The 19,975-nt window shown below is 39.9% G+C and overlaps 1 protein-coding gene and 1 long non-coding RNA gene across 4 annotated transcripts in view; one reads left to right on the top strand and one right to left on the bottom strand.

The window, feature by feature from the left end:
* Positions 1 to 19,975, bottom strand: part of ITGA1 (integrin subunit alpha 1) — a 174,225-nt gene that overhangs the window by 138,007 nt on the left and 16,243 nt on the right. The gene's annotated exons all lie outside the window — the stretch shown is intronic.
* LOC146395539 (uncharacterized) lies at positions 12,347 to 18,721 on the top strand. Its single transcript, XR_014831295.1, has 2 exons — positions 12,347 to 12,473; positions 16,190 to 18,721. It is a non-coding gene; the product is annotated as an uncharacterized LOC146395539 (long non-coding RNA).

Raw genomic sequence — 19,975 nt, 5'->3', positions numbered from 1 at the left:
GAGCACTTGAATTATCTTGCCTAAGATACCATGGCTAGGATGTTCCTGTTGTGGCTCAGTGGTAACGAACCTGACTAGTATCCTCAAGGTCATGGGTTTGATTCCTGGCCTGTCGAGGGACATGTTTCTATAATATTTTCTTAGCCTCTTTGCTGAAAACTCCATTTTGTCCTGCTTTAATTTACCCCATCTTCCTGCTTGAAAAACAGGTGCAGTGCTGGTAAATGACTTAAGCTTAAGAACAAAGACCTAAAGGCCTAAGTTATTCATGCGGTCAGCTGAATGAGGACATGATGTGTTGGTCTAGGCAAGCCAGACCTGTGCAGATTGGCACGCCATTTACACAGCATGATATGTCCTCTTGAGAATAAGAGAACGGGAACCTCATGGCCCCAAGGGGTTTATGAGGGGTTGTTAGCAGGATATGCATTAGCAAGGAGAACCGAGGTGCAAACCTAGAAATGCTGGGTTGCTGCAGATAGGCACACTGACTGCAGAAGCACAATGGTGATTCTTCAGAATGCTAAGCATAGATAGCTTCCTCAATGCTAATGATTGTTAAATGCCTAAAGGTCAGAATAAAAGCTTAATCAGCTACCGGCTATGTGACTTTTAAAATAACTTGAAAAAACCCTATATCCTGCATCTACAACCCCCTCCTCCATTGACGTAATCCTCAAGAGCATAATAAAAGCAGTGTGGTTTCTTGAGGCAGTGGTCTTGGTCCCTGAGACCTTGAGATCCCCGGTTCCCACCTTAAGATAAATGTCTGTGTCTTGTCTCATGTTAACTTTTTTCCTGAAGTTTCACAGCACACGTTCTTCAGCCCCAACCTGCCAAGCTGGATTCGGCACTGGCCCTACTCAGTGGGTTAAGGATCCAGCAGTGCTATGAGCTGTGGTGTAGGTCTCAGACTCAGCCTGGATCCTGCGTTGCTGTGGCTGTGATGTAGTCCCACTGCTGTGGCTCCAATTTGACCCCTAGCCCAGGAACTTCCATATGCCTCTGGTGCAGCCCTAAATAAAAAGACCAAAAAAAAAAAAAAAAAAAAAAAAAAAAAAAAAAAAAGAAAGAAAAAGAAAAAACATATCCTGGCTAGTTTACAAATGAAACCTAGAGGAGAAAACAATTCCTTTGCTCTTATTTGAGTTCCTCACCTACTGTCCCATACTAGAACACATGAACAATGATCAGCCATCTTCACTATGTATCTGTGGATGAAATTATAGCTCATACCAAGCAGATAGATTAAAGGCAGCAGGCCTTCTGCAGTCTGGGTAAAGCAAAGTCACGGGCAGAGGAGAGAACAGGGACTGGCGAAGGAGCAGAGCCTAGTGACACACTTCAAGTTGGCAACAGGCTGAGGGCCCTTGGTGAGGAGCTGCCAAGGGTCCCACAGCCCTGGGCATTGAGCTGTCGGCTCTATAAGAAATTGGCAATGCTACTGCCTCTCTGGGGTTGCAGAAATTCTCTGGGCTGTACCCAGCCCCAGCTGAAAAGAATCCCACATCAATGGGAGGAAGTGGGCTGGATTTTATCTTATCTCTGTATCTCTAGTGTCTTGTATAAAATAGATGTTCAACATATGGTTGAGCAGAATACCAATTACAGCTAGAACTTTGTCACCAATCTACTTTAGGCAAAACATTTCTCTCCTCCGAGCCTCAATTTCCAAGACTTCAAGGGAAATGTTTACAGATGTAATCCTATGATTCTGAGACTGAAATGGGGTTCTGCATGTGAACACCATTTGGGAATTCTAAAGCACTCTAAAATATAAAGGATACAAGGTCATAAACCTGCCTCCATGTGGCAATTTCTCAAACAGGCACAGTGGCAGTTTTGTTACTGACATTCTTTATTCCACAAAATATATGCTGTTGAAGTTGTAAGGCTACAGGCATGTCTATTATACTGTGATATAGTCACTCCTAAAAGCAACCTCATGTTTTCTACAAAGTCAACTATAAAAATAATTGAACTTACAGTAAAAAAAAAAAGATTTGGAGCAGTCTACTCAAAACCTACACAACTGTTTTGGTTAAGGCACAAACAACATCAGTAACAACCCAAATAAAAATACTAGCACAATTTCAAAGGTGTTTTACATTTCTAACAAATAAATCCTACACTAAATACGGGACTTCAATGGAGGGGAGTAAGAAAATGTTGAGGCTGCCCAGTTACAGGCACAAGGAGGAAATGAACTGAATGTTGGGCCAAGCATGGAATAAGTTCATTCAACAAATCACACAGAGGGCAAAACTAAGCCAAGGAGAAGAGCGTGGGTAGAATGGGCACCGCATACCTTTTGTGTTAGTCCATGTGTGCTGTGTCCGGCTCTTAGTGTAACAGGCATCCAGGTGCTGGTATTTGAGCATAAACATTAGGTGCTGGGGAAAACTGCATTGGAGTGACATGCTAAAGTAAAATCATTCCCTCATTTACCAATTCTGCATGAGCTAATTTGTTTACAGCAACATGCACCCAAACAGACTACTCTATTCCTCTTTATGGATGTCAAAAGGACCATTTTCATTCGCAATGGGGGAAAAAGCAGCTTAAAAACATAATTTTGTTCTTTTTTTTACTAGTGTAGGTTCCTGGACTCTACAACAGACCTCCCAGTTTAGTTCATTGGATATACTTTGAGAAACACTGATCCAAACTAAAATCCCTAAGTAGTCTAGAAATGCAAGCTAAAGGTAGTCACCCATAATTTGCAGGCTCTTGATGGTAACAAAGTTTATGGACTACAAGTCTCCATATTCACTAGGGTATATAAAACTGCCTTTATCTATTTATTAATCAACCAATACTTATAATTGAGGACACACTGATACATAACTGTTTTCCTATAGTGACTATAACTGGAGAAACACACACACACACACACACACACACACACACACACACACACACAGAAGGTAGGTTATCACTACCAAGGAATATATGACAAATATCAATTAAATGACACAGATATTAAGGATTACATAGACATGAGTTTTATCCATCCAGTAAGTTAAGGGGCAGAGAATTTAAAACACAATAGACAACTTTAAAATAGGAAGAAGAGAATGTAGCAGACATCCTACTAACTTATGTTTTTGTCAAAACTGATTAAATTAAACTGAGATTAATAGTTCTTAGGAGTCCCAGCCGTGGCTCAGTGGTTAATGAATCCAAATAGGAACCATGTGGGTTCGATCCCTGGTCTCCCTCAGTGGGTTAAGGATCTGGTGTTGCCATGAGCTGTGGTGTAGGTCGCAGACACAGCTTGGATCCCGTGTTAGTGTGGCTCTGGCATAGGCCGGTGGCTACAGCTCCAATTAGACCCCTGGCCTGGGAAACTCCATATGCTGTGGGTTCGGCCCCAGAAAAGACCAAAAAAAAAAAAAAAAAAAAAAAATTCCTTACTACTCCTTTTCTGATTGACTTTTGGACTCAGCATAAGAACCAAGTGCTTTACATGTTCCAGGGCAGGCTTTACTAAGGTGGGTGTCATTATGGGCTGGTTTTGGTCAGTGAATGATGAGCAGAAGTGATAATGTATCACCTCCAGTCAAGGCAGTTAAGAGCAGGTGTGCTATTTCCTTCCAATACCTTTCTCTTCCCTTCTGCTGTGATCTTAGAGGTATGCGTTCCCAATTGCACAGGAGAAGATGGAGTGGGGTTACCCCACCCACCCTGGACTGAGAAATTTAAGAGAAAGGCAGTGTTAAGGTACTGACATCTTGGCGTCTTTTCACAGCTAACTGTATTGACCTTGTTATTACTTTTGCATAAAACTTCTGATTCATAGATACTCTCACAATATGATAGAATTTATAAAATTAGAATCCCTAAATGGTGAGAGATCCATGTTAGTGATGGACTTTTTATTAAGGCATTGAGGACTGAGTTGGCTTTGCATTATTATGGCCAAAGAGGATTCACTAGCCTCTAATTCTCAAAGTTCTCTGATGCTCTAGGTATTTCATTACTTTCAATCTCTTTCTGGAGAAAGGAATCACGCAAAAACATTCTTAAAAGGCAGTGTTAAAGGTGAGTATGGGAAACAGTCATAAAAAACTGAGATCTAAGTCTAACTGGTTTAATCCCGGCAGGAAATTCCTTAGAACACAATGGTCAGATGCTGTCAGGTAAGCTATCCTTGAATGTACTTTCCAGGAAATTCACAAAATATTCTTGTGGAGAAGCAGGAAATCCTGTCCTGAACACTTATGCAATGGGTTTGTGTCCAATTTTGAAATCCACAGAAAACAGTAAAGCCTATTGTGCAAGTACACATGGCTCTGGGTTAGCACTTCAGAAAGTACTGGTACAATGCAAGTTGATTCCAAGGGGATTTGCATACCAGCATCTCAACTGAATTCATTTGAAGAACTACACTATTTTTTCAACCCAGGAAGACAAGATGCTAAAAAAAATAAATGTATATAATAAAGTTATTTTTATGTAACTGCTGAATTAATAACTTATGAAATGTATAGTCATATTTCTCCTTGGATAAGTTATCTTACTTGTGCCTAATTTGTAAATGGACTCTATATCATGCTTTAGGTCAAAGGTCAGCAAACTGTCCTATGGGCCAAATGTCACCCACCACTAGTTTTTGTAAAGTTTTATTGGAACACAGCCATGTCCTTTAGTTTACTATCGTCTATGGCTGCTTTTGCACTGTAATGGCAGAATTAAGTAATCACTAAGGAGACTGTGAGGCCTGCAAAGACTTAAAAACGTACTATTTTTGACCCCAAAGCTGAAACAACCTTTTAAAGTATGTATAATTTGCATATGCAAAAATACATTTTTACAAATATTTTAGATCTTCAAAAGTCTATACCATCCTAATCTCCTATACATAAACAATCAAAGGCAAGAAATAGGGTAAGATACTGGCAGATGAAATAAATGTTATTCTGACTTTACACTATTTTGAATCTTTGATGCATTAAAGCACGATTGTACATATTTGCATTTCTATTACTATCCCAGAATGATGTCTGTATTCTCAAACTATTTTAGTTTCTTTGAGGAGGTCATAATCTCTCTTTGTTCAGAACATAAAAGCTTTATAAATAATATGCACTTTGTATTTAATTAAAGAAGAAGCTCTAATGAGGCTTGTGATCAGATGACCCTATGACCACAGATTTTAAAATTATTGAGCACATATTATGTGAGCTGAGTACTTATATACAGGTTCTAAAATTTAGTCCTCCCCACATTTCCAGGTAGCATCAACCCCCACTTTATAGGTGAGGCTCACAATGGCTTCGTGATGCCCAAGATCATAAAATCACTTAGTAATAGAATCCGGGTTTGGACCTAGTGCTCCTGAAACCAAGTCCAGGGCATATTCTAGTGCACCCCTTGCTCATTCAGCAATTCTGGTATATTAAACTCTTACTGACTTTTTATAAAAATCAAGAAAGCCAAATAAGGGAAAACAAGTTTTGAAAAGATTAGCATCTTACTAAGTTTGATCCAGACAATGTTTAATGGAAAAAATTCCTCAGATGTGATTTCTTCACAGATAGCATTTAAAGCTTTAGAGTACATTGGATTTGGGAGGTTTTTAAACTGTTCTAAACTGATTCCAAACTCACACCAGTTTATCACCCCAAGTGCTTCTATCTCTTTTTTGCTTTTCGGGAGCCAATTCTGTCCAGGCAAAGGAACCCAGCTGCTAGGTGACACTCCTTGAACACATTACTTCGAAGAAAACCTCCATCTGCTGTAGCCAGTCATAATACAGACAGACTTTTACTCTTATTATTTTTTTCCTGTGATTCAAAATAAAACTGAAAAGGCCTGGGAGGGAATACACACATCACTTTCCCCAAAGGCAGAATATTGGAAAGAGAGTTTTGCCATCTCTCTGGAAGGGCTATGCTTCTAAGACTCTAGGAAGAGATGAGCCAGAAACTCGGTTCTGAGCCCTGCTCCTCAGGAAGGTGGCCTCAGGGTCCTTCCTCTGTAACCAGGACCCTGGTCTCTAAGAGAGAGATGGCCCAGGCAGCTGATGGTGGGCCTCCTCAACTCTCTGCCCGAGGGAGCTCTTCCTTAATTGACCAATTCACAAACTAGTCCCCTTAAGAGCCCCCAGCTTCTTTCCCTCTAAGAATGACAGTTTCTAGTGTGTTTCTGTGGGCGGGGAGGGCAACATGAAAACTTTATGCCACAACTCAGGAACAAGTCATTTAGATGACTAGAAATAAACACTAACTTCATGGTTTATGCTCCTGACTATGAGTAGCTGATATATCCAACTGTCTGGAAGGCATCATTAATGTTCATATTTCCCATAAAGAAATCGCCTTTATGTGAAAACAGGGATATCAGTTTTTGTTTCTGCTGGCACGTTGGTTTCCTTTCAGAATTGAAAATGCGCTCAGTGTTCATGGATATTTTTTGTGTCAGTTCCAAAACAAAAAATTTTCAATACAGCATCTAACACAGGTAAAATGTCTTACGCATTTACTTTGGACAAAGCATTATAAAAAGTGTCAATAATCTCACTTAATTTTCCAAAATATTTATTAGGTTGGCACTTAGTTTACAAGTGAGGAAACTGAAGTCAGTCACTGAAAGAGTCCAGAGCAGAGATACTGAACCCAGGAGGTCTGACTCCAGAATCTTTACCCTTGACTATCACCTAATAGTATCTCCTTGTTGTATGTTGTTCCCATCTTTATGGAGTTTTTGTGACTTAGTTAATGCTTGGTGATACATTTAAAATTAATCTTCCTTAGTTTATCAAGAGTATAAGCCTACTTGTTGTAATTACAAATTTAATTTTGTAGGAGAACCTAACATTATCAAATTGCCTCATAAACATAACTACTACTACTGTAAAGATATCTTGCAATTAGGCACCTCCCTGAAGTAACAGTCTCAGATGACTGAAGTGAGAGTGGTGATGACCTTAGTATTTCAGGATCTTAGAATCATCTAGAAAAAATGATTGCCAAGTAGACATTTGTTTACATTTAATGCTACTGTGGAAAAGCTTAGGTCAGTGTTTTCCAAACACAGAAGAGGTCAGTCCTTTTTCATTCTTCCTACAAAGGTGCCAAAATTAGGGCCAAGACCACCCCTGGGTAGAAATACACTCACCAGCGCTCCTTCCAACCTACGCTCAAGCGAAGATCTCTCCCACAAAGCCAATCATGGCCAGTGGTGCTAAGGAGATGAATGTGGGTGTGTGGGGCTGGTAGACATCAGTTCAATTTGAATTTCAGGCAAACAATGAATAACCACTTAGAAAAGTCTGTCCAGATCACTATTCCTCCCAGCCCCCAAATGTGACAACATTAGGATGGTGGAAGAGAAACACTTGCTCTATGTTTTATATTTTTCACTTTGGCTCACCTCCAGACTGAGCGTTAAAGGCAAGTAAAAACCCTGGTAGGCTGTGTTCGTTTAAAATTTTGTGGCCTACCCTGCTTAGCATTTGGTGCCCAACAGGAAATCTGGAAAAGTTTGCTAGTTCCTCCACTTCCATGCTTGAAGTTTGACAGCTGGATTTGAAAACAATGTTTAGGCTAAGGTCAAGTATGTGCTGGGAGTTGGGAGGCACAACATCATCTTCCTCTTTCCAGAGCCAAATGTCAGCTGGGGAAAAGCAGTGATAAGAGACAGAAGTGGCCTGAGGTGACCTCAAGAAAACTTGAGAGTGTAGCAGCCAGGTGCTTCCTGAGTTCCCTGAACTTCCATCAAGCTTCAGGGCTAAACATGAATTTCTTGCTCAGAGTTTCCCAGGCTGAATTGTAGTGCTCCACTGAGAGACTTTGACCATTTCAATTCACGACCATTTGGGGCTGGTTCCTAACTTCTTGCTGGTGAATCAGACATGCATTCTCAGTATCGGAAGTCCATGTGCGATGAAGTTGAGATGCAAGGGAAGTAGTCAGGGGAAAAGTCATGTAAAAAAATAAATAAATATGCCAATTATTCAACTAGTTTATATGACTAGGAGATTTTTCTTCCCAAGCAGATATGAAGTCAGGGATGCAAGCTAAGATTTTCCTAATTGGCATCTCTGCTCTGGTGAAGAATTGAAGAGTCAAAAACTGTCCTACTGGACTGGATGAACTAGTCATGGGATGTCAGGCTCTACCAGTGTGGGTGGCTGAGCTGGGATGTGAACAATGCCAGTCTGGCTGTAGGCCTGTGCTGCTAACACAGTACAGAGGCTGCTTTGGTAAGGGATTTGGTAAATGTTAGTTCTCTTACTCCTACTGTTTGAAAATGGTTAGTGGATATTTACTTTTGTTTTACCTCCCCAGCATCCACATACTCTTCCTGGTTGGGGAACGGGGTGGAATTTCAGGAGACAGAGGAGAGGAGGAGAGAGGAGTCCTTCATCCTGCCTCCTGGTCCACAGAAGGTGGGCGTTTGACCCCTGGGTGGCCCATCTGACGTTAGTGCACATCAGCTATTCTCGGAAGCACTGGTTAAGTCAGTGGACTGGGAGTGGTTGTCTAGGGGTGGCAATTCCATCAACTTCTTTGTCCTCACAGGTGATTTCTGCAGCAGGGATCTGACTCTGTCTTCCTTTTTTAATTCCTGTCTGAGCCTCCTCATCTTCTAAAATATTTTTCTTGCTTACATTACCAGACTTGCTTTCTGTTGTTTGCAAGTGACTTAGAAACAGTAAGAGAATTGTGGTTTGTGACTTACATATGGTTGAAACCCAGATAAAGAAATCCAAGCAGTGGAAAAATATTCAAACAATCATTAACAGGTACCATAGGAATTAAGGTGATTAAGTGGAAGGAAAGAAAACACACACTGTGCAACCTAAGAATTAACGTTAATTTCATTTGATTGGTAGTCTGATGATAGGTCATGGATGATACAAATTCAACCTCAGCATGCTGGGACTGTGAGAACTTCTGTGGTTCAGCACACAGAGCCAGGACCTCCTAGGTGGGTGGTTATGGTTCTCTGTGTGCACGTAGTGGTGTCCTTGAAGGGGTTACTGTTCCAGTATGACCTTCACAACTGAAATGTGCTTTTCTATGTTCCTCTTCCTTACTGGCTTGTATCAATTATAAAACTTAGATTTTCACCTCCATTGTCAGTGCAATGAGGTGAGACATACATGTTTTCTAATATGAAGAAATAAAAATGTTACAGACTGAAAATGATCTGACTGGCTCCATTTCTTGCTGAGGGGAGCTAGATGGAATGGGTCTACTTTTTTTGGTTATAACACCATCTTTGACACAGAGTAGGGATTATGACAGGAAGACGCTTCAGGCATTTTTTTTTTTTTCCTCATACCTCCATGGCTGATCCGGTGCCCGAGTGGTATGTATGGCATAAAGATGCAATAGGAAGGAGGGGCAAAATAGAGCTCTTATTAATTTCCAGGTTTTTCTTTAAATCCTATTATTTATTCTTTGCAGCTCTATGAGAAAAGTTTTATCATTTTTCCACTTTACAGACTGATGCTCATACACCTAAATTTGAAGATTATAAAGGTAACATTATTTGCCCAGGACACAGAGCTCATCTGCAGGAGGGCTAAGATTTTCCAGGAAAGAGCCCATGTTATTCCCACTGCTGCCTGCTAAGTGAAAGAAGACATTCAAAGGTGACCCAGACTCATATCTTCTCAGGTGATCCTAGACAATCGTGTTACCCTCCTGTTGCCAACAATTTTAGCTTTTACTCTCTGTACAATGATTTTTGCCACCTTGTTCTGTCTTAAATAATTCTCACACCCCAAGATTTATAAGCTGCCTTCTTCAAGGAGTGGGAACCAGGTTCTCAACCTCTTGTAACCCCCTTCACTGTATCAAGAAACATAAATGTACAACAAATATTCACATGTTGGTCGCTAGTAGTCCTAACTGGGAATTTATTACAGCAAGTCAAAATACATAGAGCTATAGTTCAACCCCTCAACAAAGCATTAGAGCTAAAGAAACACATCCCCCCCCCCCATCAACTTTCAAAGCTGCCTTTTCAGTAGTGGGGATAATTGACCTACAATTTCCTAATTTTTCTATATTCCATCTCTTTTTCTTAGCCAGATGCTGACTAGTATTGTGGACACTGGTATTTAAGGCCAACTGGCCTTGTAGGTGAGGAAGGGCCAAGGTTTAACCTGGTTGCAGATAAGAAACATTGGGGTGGCGGGGGGGAGTGGGATGGACTGGGAGTTTGGGTTAGTAGATGCAAACTACTGCATTTGGAGTGGATAAGCAATGAGATCCTGCTGTACAGCATAGGGAACTCTATCTAAACGCTTGAGATGGAACATGATGAAGGATAAGGTGAGAAAAAGAATGTATATATTTGTATAATTGGGTCACTTTCCTGTACGGCAGAAATTGACAGAACACTGTAAATTAAGTATTAGGAAAAAAAAAAACCCACCACCACCTGGGGAGCTTTTAAAGTGTACAGATGCTCTGGTTCCTTTCCCCAAATATTCTGACTTAACTGCCTGGGGATGGGGCCCAGTCATCATGTGATTTTCAGCCTCCCTAGTTGATTTTACTGTGCTGCCCAGCTTGAGAACCACTGGCCAAATTGAAAGAACATTCCAGTGAAAATAAAGACCTGTGTTTTCTCATTGCCTAGTTCTTTGGGACAGCAAGCAAAGTTGATAGGGGAAGAAAATAGCAAGGGAGGAGGAAAGTGGCAGGGCTGTGCAACTTGGCATGTCACTGGAATGTAGCAAATGATTCAAAAATATTTGTAAAGCTCAAAAATTTTGTGTACCTACTGACAATGCGTTTTAAACAACTGTTTCTCCCCTGATGCTCAAGTTTAAAGGCCCCCAACAACTTTGAAAATATGGGAGTATTTGGCAAAGCATTCCAAAAAATGACCCTCAGCTCTGGAATTTGCTCCTTCTCACAGGCTGCTCTCCAGCAGTCAGCCAAACCCAAGATTTGGCAGCTTTTGGAATATGGTGCAAAACAGATTCTTTTTAAACCTGAGAATCACTGGAGATTTATTTTGCTGGAAAGATTCAACTTTAAAAAATAACAAGAAATTACTGCTACTGCACCAAGGAGACTCAGGGATCTGCAAGGGGGTGACAAGGAAACTAAGTGGCCACCTGTCTTTCCTCAATTTACTGATGAAGAAATGGAGGTTCAAAAGGATGAAATGATTTCCTCAAGTCATACAACCTACTGGCAGGGCCTGGGCACCTCCTGACCTGATTCACAGGCCAGTTCTCATGTCTGCCCTGCTATAGCTACAGAGTCTTCTGAGAATGGCCTGGATGATTTCTTCTGTGAGTCAGAAAAGCCACAATTTTGCAAATGCTTATATACAGTCTTTGTTAACTACAGCAAACAACATATAAATTATGCTGTAATTTTCTGTGTGCAACATCCCTTTTCACAGCCTCAAGTATAAAATCTGGTTGTTACTTTCTTGATTCTGACAATTGGAGTTTCTAATTCATTTAGAAGGACATATATGACCTCATGCATCAAATACAAACAAACAAACAAAGAGCTTTAAAATCTACAACAAACCATGAAGAAAGAAAAAAAAAAAAAAAAAAAAAAAAAAAGCCGGGTCTTCTTCCTCATTTCCTGTCTACTCATTCCGTTTCCCACTATATTTTACCATGACCTACAGAAAGTATAAGAGCCAGAGATAAGGGTGAAGATAATTCCCAGAAAGGCAAGAAAAATTCTAACACTTATTAAGCTCTACGGAGTCCAAGGCCAGGAGTTAGAACCAGAGTGAGAAATTTACTATAGTGATAACAGACTCATTTTCTTAAAAATATGTGACATTTAATGAGGCAGGGAATTAATTTTGTCTCAGCCCTTCTGATTTCCCCACATTCCACACGCTATTCCACTTCCTTTCGCCCAGACTGAGAATACCATTGAGGCACAAAAGGTCAGAGAACTATTCCCAGAGTTCATTCCTCCTCACAAAAAAATTGTGCTCTTTTCTCCCTTCTGCATAAAATTTCCTTTCCTGCCACCACACCCAATCCAAGTTGGCCATTGAGTGAAATGTACTATTTTAGAGAGGTCGTTATTGTTTATGAAGGGTGTTTTCCTGAATTTTATACCAAGGACAAAATGATGAATAAAGATAGGAAAGACCTCAGGTCTTCCTGCTGTTCAGCCTCTGGGTTTTCCCCAGGCCCACCACCTAGTCTAGCCTGGACATCCTCTTTTTCAAGAATGGCTATGGAATAGGACTTAATGTCCCTTGCTCCCCCCCACCCCCACAGTCTCCTTCCTTCCTTGCTGTCCTGAAAAGGGCAACAAGCTCTCTTTTCTGGTTTAGTTGTTTTGCTGTTATCTCAGGAGAGAAAAACAGGAAATAACAAAAATATGGAAAACACAGAGGTTCTAGAATCTTTCTGTTCTTTTCAGTCATGGTCCCCGGTCTATTTCTGATCCCACGGAGGCCTCTTCAATTCTGAGAGCAGACGGCAATGTAACCGACTTCTCCATGATGTCTCTTCTCAGGTTTGTTGACTCTATCCTGTAAATATTTAATGTCTAGAGAGCTTAGGGATTACAGGGACCACTTCTTAGGAAAAAAAAAAAAAAGTTAACCAAGTAAATTTGAGAGGAATGCTCTCACTTCCCTTTGCCTCATCTCTAGAAAGTAATGCAATATCAGTGCAAGTTTCTGGGATTGATCAGTTTAAGCTCTGATAATACCTCCTCAGAGAAGCCTGGATGAGTTGGGAGCACCCTCCAAGCTCTCTTGTTCCTGCAGTTCTTATTCCTGTGTTCCTTATTTCTTATTCCTGTCCCCACTGAAGTGCTATGATTTGTTTGTTGTGTCTGTCTGTCCCCATCCTAGACTGGGTTTCCCTGGAAAGAAGGGAATGTGATCTTCTCTCTTCACCTTGTATCACTGGGGGGCTGGCAGAGTGCCTGGCATATCAGAGGTCCTTAGTAAATGGCTGTCAGAAGAATGAAATGATTCTCAGAAGAAGAAAGGCAGGAGGCAGAGTGTTTCCCTAGTAGAAGATAAGCAGTCCTTCAAAGAATGGACAACTGGACTTTAAAGCTGGGTTTGAGTCTCAGTGATGTTGCTGAGAGAAATTGTCTTACTCCAAGATGAAGTCTTTCTTGATAAATAAGGAGAGTTTAAGGTGTTTTAAAATCCCACTTACCCCAACCACCTCCCAGTAGGCACTGGTGACAAAAAAATGGGTAAGAAAAGAGAACAAGATGGATCAAATAGTAATGTGGATCCTATGGGAAACTCTTGTTTGTGTGACTTTGATTAAGCTAGCAACCCTCTCTAGCCTCAGTGCACATTTGTATCATGAAATGAGGGTCAGATGATAAAAGTTCCCTTATAGCATTAACCCTGTGATTCCGAATCATTCAGAGCCATGTACTGCATGTATTTTCAATCTTCCTCTTTCACCTCATCAGAAAAAAAAAGAAAGAGAAAGAAAGAAAGAAAGAAAGAGACTTCTACACTGTCAACAATATACTTGGAGAGGAAGGAAAAAACTCTAAATTATGGTCACAGGATCAATGACCTGAAACATAAGATCAAAATGTTTTATACCCAAAGAGCAATTTTTCACATTGGTGTCAAAAAAGTTCTAGTTGATGTTTACCCCAGGACTTGAAAAATTCTAGACATAAAACTTCTGGAACGTAGACCTGAACTCAGAGGACCTCCTACTTCTGTATAAATTTACGACTAAAATCTATTGAGATTTTTTTTGCCTTAAGTAGTCTTCTTTTGACAATTATTTAAGGTTTTTTAAATACTACTTATTATGGTATAGTAAAACTCTGGCTATTTGGAACTGTCATTCTAGGTATGACAGATAGCTAAAGATTTCAAGTTCAATTTTTATTTATTTATTTATTTATTTAGGGCTGCACCTGCGGCATATGGAGGTTCCCAGGCTAGGGACTGAATCGGAGCTCTAGTTGATGGCCTACACCACAGCCACAGCAATGCTGATCCTTAATTCAATGAGTGAGGCCAGGGATCAAACCTGCATCCTCATGGATGCTAGTCAGATTCGCTAACCGCTGAGTCACGATGGGAACTCCATGTTCAATTTATTTTTTAATAATTTTGGAGGAAAATAATTTTTTTTTTTTTTGCTTTATTTGGGGCCACACCTGTGGCATATGAAAGTTCCCAGGCTAGGGATCAAATCGGAGCTACAGCTGCCAGCCTGCACCAGAGCCACAGCAGCGTGGGATTGGAGCTGCATCTGTGACCTACACCACAGCTCACAGCAATGCCAGATCCCTGACCCACTGAGTGAGGCAAGGGATTGAACCCACATCCTCATGGATACTAGTCAGATTGGTTTCTGCTGCGCCACAACGGGAACTCCAGGAAAGTAATTTTTGAAAGGTATTATATTTCCTTGACTTCTGAATGTAATTTACTGAATGTAATGCACTGAATGTAATTCAATCCTTTCCTCAGTATGAACATCAGTTATTGCAACACAGTAATATCCTCAGGCCCCAGTGAAATACTTCAAGTCATGGACTTTCTTCTTCTGGTTGTGCTTCAGCATCCACCTGAGTAGTCATTTCTTGCTGCTGTGACCTCCTTGTCTGCATGGCCACTTGTGGTCATCTCCCCTTGATATCTAGTTTGCTAATTAAAGGCAGGGACACATTTCTTAATTCATTTTTCATACCTGAGTAGCATAGTTCCTGCTACTTGAGGTGCTTAGTAAATACATGTTAAAATAATGCATGAATAAGTACGCTGAAAATTTTTTAAAAAACAAGCTTGCTAAAACCAAGTATGAAATGATAAGTAGATGCTAAGTAAGGGCTTGAGGGGTTTAGTTTAATACACAGATGTGCAATAGTTTCTGTACATTTTTAATATTCTAGATAGAGTGCCTTAGGATTGAGTTCCTGATTTTTCATGAGATGAAAAACAATAGTTGTAGGGAAACTATAAAACATACAAAATGATTGCATAAACTCTGGCTGATTATATAACATTTAGCATGAATAATTTTTATATTTCTGGGCACATTTGATCTATTCCAAGAGAATTGAGAAATAGACTGGCATTCTTATATTTTTAAGGAGTTGCCTGACTGGGTACCTTATCATAGCCACCAGCTACGTGATTCTGGACAAATTATTAAATCTCTTTTGATTTTGGGTTTTTTTTAATCTGAAAATTAATGATAAAACTTTTCTCATAGGGCTCTTCAAACAATTAAATAATTCTTTTAAAAGTACTTCCCATAAGCACATGGTTATACTTTTAATACATTGTCATTCCTGGAGTTGGGACAGTGGTGCCAATTGTGCATGGCCAGGCAAGGAGGCTGCAAAGATGTTTTCCTCCTGTATCTGCTGCCTGGCAGATACTGTCCTGCCTCGGTATTGGATGTTTTGAAACCAAATGTGGCAGCTTAAATTGAAATAAGCTCTAAGTCTTCTATGTCTCCCACATTATAGAAAACACTCATTTCCATTCTGGAGGATGGAAGTTTAACATGGGCAATGTTAAGGGATGAAGGAAAGGAAACTTGGACTGTTATTGCAAATCCCCACAATTTATCATAAACGTCAAATCTTTAGCAACAGGCAACTAGAAACTAGAAATAGAAGACCATCCCATATTGATGCCAATTATTCTAGAATAAAATATTCACTGTCAAAAGCAAAAATGATAGTCTCAAATTTGTATGGAAATTGCTAAACTATCACACACAAGAGTGGATTTTCCTTGAGGAAACACAGCCTCTCCAAAATTTAAACCAATAAATTCACAATATCCCAGTTTCTTCCCCAGTGTTATTTCATCACACCAGAATACACTCACATGTTTCCTAAAGTAGAGAAATTAAATACTACAAAATAAATGGCTATCTCTCAGTTGGAATACTAGGAAATCTATAAGAATACTCTAAAATATGGATGAGAATACAGATGGTGATACTATATCAAATACTCTCTAAAGTCTTGCCATATAAACATGATGAGATTTTATCTCCAGTTTAAAAAATATCTTTTGCCTATGTGTTTTCATAGTCTTTCTAATTTAACTACCTCCTTCCTAAACTTAGTCAATTTCCTTTTTATTTTGTGAAGTTTACCTGCTACTTGATAATAAGTAACTCTTCAAATTGTTGTAGACCAATCCTATAAGATCTTATTTTCCAGTATCTTAATTTGCTGCACTGTCGACTTTCAATCTTTTTTTTTTTTTTTAGGGCCACAGCAACACCAGACCCCATCCTCGTCAGTGATGTACAACCACTGGATCCTTAACCCACTGAGTGAGGCCAGGGATTGAACCCATGTTCTCATGGATGCTACTCAGATTCATTTCTGCTGAGCCACACTGGGAACTCTGCCTTTCAATCTTTGCTAAGTAAGGCATCCCTGACACGCAAAAATATTATATTCTCATCTCAATTTGGTTAGAAATCATTTTGGCTTTTCAGCATCACTTTTACATTTAATATGAAGAAAACTATTTAGGGGTTAAACAACTTTATCTGAACTCACTAATTCTTTTTTAAGTTGCTCTTTATGTCCCACTTTGTTCTTCACTACTTGGGAACTCATTTACTGAAAACTGCATTATCAACAAAATTACAGGCTAATCAAAATCAATTTTTTATGCAAATCAAAACTACCATGAGATATCACCTCACACCAGTCAGAATGGCCATCATTAATAAGTCCACAAATAACAAGTGCTGGAGGGACTGTGGAGAAAAGGGAACCCTCCTGCACTGCTGGTGGGAATGTAAACTGGTACAGCCACTATGGAGAACAGTTTGGAGATACCTTAGAAATCTATACATAGAACTTCCATATGACCCCGCAATCCCACTCTTGGGCATCTATCCAGACAAAACTCTACTTAAAAGAGACACATGCACCCGCATGTTCATTGCAGCCCTATTCACAATAGCCAGGACATGGAAACAACCCAAATGTCCTTCGACAGATGATTGGATTCGGAAGATGTGGTATATATACACAATGGAATACTACTCAGCCATAAAAAAGAATGACATAATGCCATTTGCAGCAACATGGATGGAACTAGAGAATCTCATACTGAGTGAAATGAGCCAGAAAGACAAAGACAAATACCATATGATATCACTTATAACTGGAATCTAATATCCAGCACAAATGAACATCTCCTCAGAAAAGAAAATCATAGACTTGGAGAAGAGACTTGTGGCTGCTTGATGGGAGGGGGAGGGAGTGGGAGCTTGGGTTTATCAGACACAACTTAGAATAGATTTACAAGGAGATCCTGCTGAGTAGCATTGAGAACTTTGTCTAGATACTCATGTTGCAACAGAAGAAAGGGTGGGAGAAAAAAATGTAATTGTAATGTATACATGTAAGGATAACCTGACCCCCTTGCTGTACAGTGGGAAAATAAAAAAAAATTATAAAATAAATAAATAAATAAATACATACATGTAAAAAAAATCAATTTTTAAAATAGATATAAATAAAACCTTGCAAAATTTATGCCACAATTATGACACTTGTAGTTCTGCAGGGAGTAAAAGGGGAAGTGGTGAGGGAAATCAAAGATGCACATTAGGGAGTTCCTGTCGTGGCTCAGTGGTTAACAAATTAACGAATCGGACTAGGAACCATGAGGTTGCGGGTTTGATCCCTGGCCTTACTGAGTGGGTTAAGGATCCGGCATTGCCGTAAACTGTGGCACAGCTCAGAGATGCAGCTCATATCCTGCGTTGCTGTGGCTCTGGCGTAGGCCAGTGGCTACAGCTCCAATTCGACCACTAGCTTGGGAACCTCCATGTGCTGCCGGAGCTGCTCTAGAAAAGGAAAAAAGACACCCCCCTCCCCCCCAAAAAAGAAAAAAGATGCACATTAGGATAGGGAGCATGAGGGTTAAGGGCCCTACAGCAGCCACCCTTTTGGCCTGAATGACAGAATTTGGTAATAATTCCTGTACTACAGGACTCCTGAAGAAGTCTCCTAATAAAATCGATAATCACCTCTTAATGTTTTTTTTTTTTTTTTTGGTCATTTTTTTGGAGTTCCACCAGAGGCACATGGAAGTTCTCAGGCCAGGGGTCGAAACAGAGCTGCAGCTCTGGCCTACACCATAGCCACAGGCACACGTGGGGTCCGAGCCATGCCTGTGATCTATACCACAGCTCACAGCACCTCCGGAGCCTTAACCTACTGAGTGAGGTCACGGATCAAACCCACATCCTCATGGATGCTAGTCAGTTTCATAACACGCTAAGCCACAACTCCTGTCTTGTAATTTGGCTTTTGCCTCAAACTTAGAAACTTCTGACCTTAAGAATCAAAAAAAAAATTCAACTTTCTATGAAATCAACACTTTAGCTATTCTACATGCATATCTCTAGTACATATAGAGATATGTAGGGAAAAAATAATTATCTGACCATTTTAATTGTTGAAATATAAACACCTCTGCCTTGTTATAATATAATGGAGTCCGGTAGCATTTGAAGAGATTAAATATTGCTATTTCCCTATGCTTCGATGCCTGGCCCTCTTTTATTTCTAGTTTTACTAGAGCTTCCTAGGTCATTTCTTTTCTTCCATGATATCTGGTATACTTATATTAATATCTAACATCTCTTGTATTATAATCCTCAGCCAAATGCTTTTTCCTGAAACTCAGCAGTATGCACAACTGCCTAAGGGACATTCTTATGGAGATTGATTCATCTGGCCATTTAGTCAAATAAAATTTTTTTGAGCATCTACTCTGTGCCAGGGATCATTCATGGCATTGCAGATATAGCAAAGAACCTAAGAGACAATAACCTCAGCCTTCCTGGAGCTTACATTCTAGACAGATGATAAGCAAACAGCTAAGTGAAATTAAGTGTTACAGAGAAAAATAAGGCAGGGAAGGGTAAGGAAATCCTGGAGATGTTACATTTCTTAAAAATGCTGGTTTGGGAAGATCTCACTGAGGACAGCAAAAACCTGAGGAGAGGAAGGGAGTGAGCATATAACAATTTGGTGGAAAAGCATTCCCTACCCACCACAGGCACTTCAAAGATGTAGAACTGAACCTACTGTTTTTCCTTGAGGGTCAGCTTCTCTCCTGTATTTCCTGTCTGAATAATGCTATCATCTCTACCACCATTTACCCACCCCTCCCCCCCAAAAAACAGATTTACCCAGAATCTACCTCTTCCACAACTGTGAACAACAATCATCAAGTCCTTTTGATCCTATCTCCTAGTATTTTCCCTTGACTTCTTTTCATTCCCATTACAAGGAATATTGTGACTGCCTTTGTTTAGGCCATTATCATTTTCCTCTTAAATTTTTCTAATAAATGGTCTCCTAACCTGGTCTCCTTGCCTCCAATCTTGCCTCTTCCAATTTATCCCTGATGTTGTCAAACAGTGATATCTGTGAGATGCAAAGTTTATCATTCAGTTTCTCTGCTAAAATTTTTCAGTGGTTTCACATAATGGTCAAACCTACACTCTTTATTGTGGCATGGAGGGTCTAATATGATTAGCACACTCACCACACCCCCTCCTCTTTCTGATAACCTCTCTAGGCTTATCATTTTAAGTCAATTTTCCTGGCTTTAGCTCTATAAAGTTCTTCCTAAAAGTGACCCCTTACAACACTGTGCCCTCTTACACTTTCAATAAGCTACTACTTTTGTAACAGTTATTTGTGTACATGTTTCTTTCCTAAGCCCAGCTCAGAACTCTGTCCAAATAGGCACTAAAAAAATAAACGGATAAAATCAAATGCACTATCCTTAATGAGTGGTGTAATATAAACATGGTGCCTCATTATCTAAGCTCTAGCCACAGGCGAAAAAGCATTTCTCTTTGCTCAAACCCTCAGAATTGCCTTAGAAACCTCTTTTCAACATGTAATCCTATATATTCTAATACTGAACACAAACAGCCAGTATTATTTGCTTGGAAAACCATCTGATTTAAAAAGCCCAATAGTCCTTTCCCCCAAAACAACTTCTACTTTGG

This window comes from Sus scrofa, chromosome 16 (assembly GCF_054392235.1).
Source record: "Sus scrofa isolate SSC_HxYL_T2T_F1_AM1 chromosome 16, Sscrofa_HxYL_maternal_Yorkshire_Landrace_v2.0, whole genome shotgun sequence".
NCBI lineage: Eukaryota > Metazoa > Chordata > Mammalia > Artiodactyla > Suidae > Sus > Sus scrofa.
This window is presented reverse-complemented; position numbering and strand designations above follow the sequence as displayed.